The following is a 5,943-nucleotide window of genomic DNA, read 5'->3' on the forward strand; positions in this document are numbered from 1 at the left end:
TTTCTTTCTTTCTTTCTTTCTTTCTTTCTTTCTTTCTTTCTTTCTTTCTTTCTTTCTTTCTTTCTTTCTTTCTTTCTTTCTCTTTCAAAGAGTAAATAACTCAGGAGTATAGGCAGAGAACATTTAGATGTGATTATTGTGCAATGAACCTGGGGAGGGGAACCTTGAAAAGTATTTAGAATGCTTTGAGAGACAACTTGTCTCCTATTGCCAATTAGAGCCTAGGGTTGGTTCTGAGGCTGTTATATTTGTGTTTTACTTGAAACCATCCAACTGCATTTGGACATCATACTTGGCAAGGCCTCTATCTCAGCTTACAGCACATTCTCTGGCCAACACTCAGCATCTCTGGGAAAGTTTCCATCCATCTGAGTTTGCAATAACCCCCTTGTTTGGTTCAATTACTAATCAAAACATCATACTTCCTGGGCCAATTTTTATTTTCAGAAAAAAGAAAAAGAAAAAACATGGCAAAGTCATTTGTAAGGGAGACAGAAAACCGGTCAGTCAAATTACCCTAGGAACATTGGTACAAGAGACACTTGTGTGCTGTGTTGGAAATTCTCTACTGTCAGGGAAAGGCACATCTCAGTGAAGCAAAGACCTGGACAATTGCTTTCCCAGCCATTTTATTATCTATGTTTGCAAAACTAAGCATGGTTGCTTTAGGCTAGTACTCTTGTAATTCTGCTGTTGTCTAGACACCTAAGCCCACAAGTTTTGTTTGGCTCTACAGTGATGTAGCTTCTGTCAGCCAATCCCTAGGCAAACACAGCTCTCTGGTTTGCAGGAGAAGGCTCATCTTCACTGCAGTGTTCTAACATTGTTTGAGCCAGTTAAGGTCCATGGGAGAAGGAACATATATGTTTGACCCGTAATTTGCCTTCTTGAGCAGACCCAAAGGGTAGTAAGGGAGGGATACCATAGCAACAGCAACTATTGGTCTTGGTGCTGCAACACCTCTGCTCTTTTCACCCACACAGAAAAAGATGGAAAAAAGCATCAAAGTGCAGTTGGTAACAGAATCAAGAATTCTACAAAGAAATACATCCCAAACATGACACTTTCAATCTATCTAAGGAATTTTAACCTTATCAGTGAGATGGTGTAGTCATTTATGTTTATGTGGTGTGTACTCTGGGCCAAACACTAAGGTTTGGTTGTTTTTGTGTTGATTTTAACATACATGAACTCTTTTAATCATTCTGGTTCCTATACTGAAAAGGAAGAAACCAAAGCACAAGGAGGATTGAAGGCAGGCCTTCTTTGGCTGCCTTTGGTCTGGGGTTGAAGTTGAGGCATTTAGCTTTCCAGTCTAAAGACACTCCAAATGCTTTCACCAGTACAAAGGGAGGTTGATAGGGTAGGCCACATTCCATGTTTGATTGATAAGAACTAATCACAGCATTCCAGTCAATACTCACACTCTATGGCTCTGAACTCCAGTTCTCTATCCTTTTGCTCACAGTACTTCCTCTCTGACCTGGCAAGTAGTTCTGAAAGGAGGACACTGGGATGAGAATGTGATAAATGGTGCTGGGGTCTGTGAAGTGGATTCACTCATAAGAACAGTCACTTTAGAGCATGGATATCTGTTAGTGGTTCTGGGTGGGTGGGATCACTCTATTCTAGGAACCCACACATGGACTCTGGTTTGATGCTATGTCATTTGCCCTCACTCAGTATGTGGCTGCAAATTTCTATTCAACAGTGGCATTTTATAAAACATCAGATTCTTATTTGGTATCTGACTAGAACAAACTATTAAAATAACCATGAATCATTATGAAGAAAACATGAATATTCCCCAAGAAGCTCTTCTACCTTTCAGGGCCCAATAACTTAGCTGATGAATCTAATCAGATGGGAGTGTTGCAAAGTGGAGATTCTTGGCTGCAGTGGGAAGAGATGCTTGATGAGGCTGTCCAGGTTCACAAAGTAAATCTTCCTTCATTTTGTGCTTCCCAAACCCATTTTTAATGTTCATAAAATAGTTTTTGACTTTATGTTCTTCATCTCTCTTACTTTAACAGGCTTTTAAAAAGATATCCATTTTTTAGTTGTTCATATTGTAGGTTTATGGCAATTGCTTCTTGTGCTAAAGCCTCTGAGTTTGAATAAATACCAAGGTCATTTGGGTCAATTGTCTGACTATATATATATATATATATATATATATATATATATATATATATATATCCAATCAGAATAAGAGATGACTTAAGGGCAAGGTGTGATGGAGATGGTAAAGCTGGTACCTGAAATCTTTCTTGGTTGTTAGTTCTTTGCCTCTTCTAGTCAAAACTAGAACAGAATCTGAGGGAAACAGGGGCTGTTCAACAGTGGCTTTCCCCCCTTTTCAGTCCCTGCACTGGGTTGTCTTGTTATGAATATCAGGTGTCATACTGGTGACTCTAGATACATATTGAGGACATGGTGGGCTGCCTCCAGGGGATTTCTCCCTCTATGAGTCTTTATCAATTCCTGCAGCTCACTGAGACATTGGTATATCTGCATACATCATCCTTCAAGAAGTTAGGGTTCTGGTGCCAAAATGGATAGTGACTACAGACTTTGTTAACAGACAAAATAGATTCTTCTTTTTCTGTGATCATTTTTGTTCATAATCACTTGTTCTTAGTCTACAGCACTTCAGGAAGCACCTGGAATAACTTATATCCTTAAATTACTTTATGTAGATACTGGCACAATGTGTATGTAAGTGTTTTTGATTTCTGTTTGTTTCTCCATATACTCCATAGACTGGGGTATTCTTTATATACACACAGAGTCAGACAAGCATGTAGGCATACAGAAAGATGGATATGGACAGAGATAGACACAGAGAAACCAAGGTTGGTTCTCTGGTGAAACTCTACAATCCTTAGAGTAGTATTCAATACTGAACTCTACATACAGTATGGGTCAGGAGAGCCAGGAACTCAAGAAAAAACATGTCCTACTTCACAATGGGCAGCTGGAGCCTGATGAAATGTACATTTCATGACCCCTCAAATCAAGTAGGGGTGTTGTCTTCCCAGTGAAGTCACTTTTATCTCCCAATCATTTAACATATCCAAACAAATGGCAGGATGCTAGAAGAGTAATACAGAGGCTGGGGAAAATGGGAGTCAATATCTGACATCTATCACCATTCCACTGCCTTCTTCATGAACTGTTGTTTATGTTTATTTTTTACAGTTTATTCATTGTATATACTATTTACAGTCCCCTCCCTCAACTCTTCCCAGTCTGACCCTCCCTCCCTCTTCCCCCTTATACCCTTTTCCTAGTTCACTGAAAGGGGCAGTTCTCCTCCCCTGCCATCTGCTCCTAGCTTATCAAGTCTCATCAGTACTGCCTGGATCCTCTTCCTCTGTGGGATTGATTTATTTTATATAGATTGGTGTTTTGCTTGCATGTATGTCTATGCAACATATTGTGCAGTGCCTGGTGAAGTCAGATGAGGGCATTGGATCCCTTGGAACTGAAATTACAGACAGTTGTTAGCAGCCATATGGTTGATGGTAATTGAACCTAGGTTCTCTGGAAGAGCGATCATTGCTCTTCACCACAAAGCCATCTCTCCAGGCCGCTCTCCATGGATTCCTGCCCAGAATCCCTCCACTATTGTGTGGATATCTTTTCAAAATTATATGAAACTCCCACTAAGCCTGATGCAATTGTTTTACCAGATATAAAAACAAAGATGCTTCCACTTGGGAAGCCTGACTGAAGTCTTCAGTGAAGAGTCGGGATACTTTTAACTTACAGATCAACGTGCATATCCTTGGAAACTCCCATCAGAAACGATTCTCTAAAGCTAATTACAGTCACGAAGGAATCAAGGTGCTTCCTCTTCCTAGCCTAGATAGAAAAAGAAATTTCTGAATCTAGGAAGGAAGTGATGGGGTTCCTTTTGGTGCCTCAGACTTTGGCCAGAATTAGAGAGCATTGAGTGGTGACTGTGACCGCTGCATTTAGTGATGACCAGTAGTCTAGATGGATGTTAGAGATACGCAATTTCAGAAATCCTGATTGTTCATATGATTTTTCTTGTACACATCTTATAACTAGATGTTAATTCCCTCAAATGGATTTTTAACATAAAGTTAAAATTTTTAAAGGAAGAGTTGAGCTAGGGATACAACATGAGCCAAGCACAATTGTCAGAACTCTGGCAATGCCCTTCACCTGCAGGCTTCTGGGGAAAAGGAACAGTGAAAGGAAAATGGGATCTGCTTATTTGTGGTAAATGTCACAGGGCTCTCAGAGCCTGGCTGAAGTTTCTTGTTTCCCTGATGTGAAAACAGAATCTCCATAAGTTCTTTGGCCTGACCATGATCACACACAGCTTTCCAAAGGAGCAATTTACAGATTGGTCTAAGTACCAGCATATTCTATTTACTAATTCTATTTCCCCTCCGCGGAATCCAAACCCAGCTTTCAACTTCAATGGCTTGGCTTAGACATTTCTTCAGGTAGCTCTAGATCACGCTTTGAGTCAGATGACCTGATGATAATTGGGTGTACCCAATTAGAACCCATGTATCTAAAGAAAAGAAGAAAACCACCATAAGACACCTTAAGGAGTTTTCAGAGGCCGGGAAATGTGATCTTGCTAGAGGGGTGTTGTTGAAGTTTAAGCTGCTTTATTGTTAGAATTCTAACACAGCTAATGAAATGGGTATTGACTAGATATCATCGAGGAAGAGAAAAACTGTAAACAAAACAAAAACCCTCCACCATTAGAAATGCTGCCACTTCTTCCTATCTGATTTGGGTTTTGCAAAACAGCTTCAAAAAATAGGATAAGCACAGACATGGCATTCCTGTCAACCTTCAGAGTTCATATGCCTGGGACTGGGGATCTTTTCGCTCCAACAGAGAAGAGAAGGCAGTTCTCCAGGTTATCCGAGTTAAACAGTTTGTGGTCTTGGACAGGAAGCTCACCCCTCTCTAGCTACACAAGCCACCTGAATGAAAACTTGACAGAAGCCAGAGTCAACCTGCACTTAGGCCCAGTGTGTTCCGCTTGTCAACATCAATAAACTGCAAATGTTGTAAATAAAATGAAATGCTTTCTCTACTAAAGTGGAATAAAATGGGAAATTCGTTAGGTCAAGAGGGCTATGTCCTTATGCATGGGATTAATGTCCTTATAAGACTGATTGGGGGCAAGATTGGACATTAATACCCTATTGCGGAAAGGGGAGGGGCTCATGGACTCTCTCCTCTCTGAAGATTTATATACAGTGGGGGAGGGTGGGACATTTTCTTCAATAGTGTAGCTGCCAATAAGGTGCCCATGCTTCTTTAAAAGATCTCAAACAGGGGTTGAAGCAAATGCTCAGCAGTAATAAGAGCACTTCCTGGTTTTGTAGAAAGTTTGGCTACCAGCAATCATATCAGGCTGCTCACAACTGCCTATAACTCCAGTTCCAGGGAATCAGGTGCCATGTGGCTTCTGTGGGAAAATGCACATATATGATGCACATAAATTTACACAGGCACACATTGCATACACATAAAGAAAAATTTCAAAAACCCTCATCTGTGCTCCTGTACACACACACACACACACACACACACACACACACACACACACACAGAAAGGGGCCTCACTGAGAAGAAGAAGAATAACACTGTGAATAAGAGGGTTTAAGAGAGAGTGAGGGAGTGAGTATGATCAAACTGCATTATGTACAAGTATAAATATACCATAATAAAACCCATTATGAATAATTAATATGTGCTAATAAAATATTTCAATAAAGAAATGAGAGGACTTATTTGCCCCTCCTACTTTGTTAGGACCCAACAAGAAATTAGAAGATTCCTGTTCCTCTCATCCCTAACTGTCTTCTCTTTTACATCCTTTATGTCTTCTACCACTCTAGAAGCTGGAGGAAGATTGTCTACTGGCTAGCTACTTGAGTACAT

Source organism: Psammomys obesus, unplaced genomic scaffold (genome assembly GCF_907164565.1).
Source record: "Psammomys obesus unplaced genomic scaffold, mPsaObe1.curated_primary_1811, whole genome shotgun sequence".
Classification (NCBI taxonomy): Eukaryota; Metazoa; Chordata; class Mammalia; order Rodentia; family Muridae; genus Psammomys; species Psammomys obesus.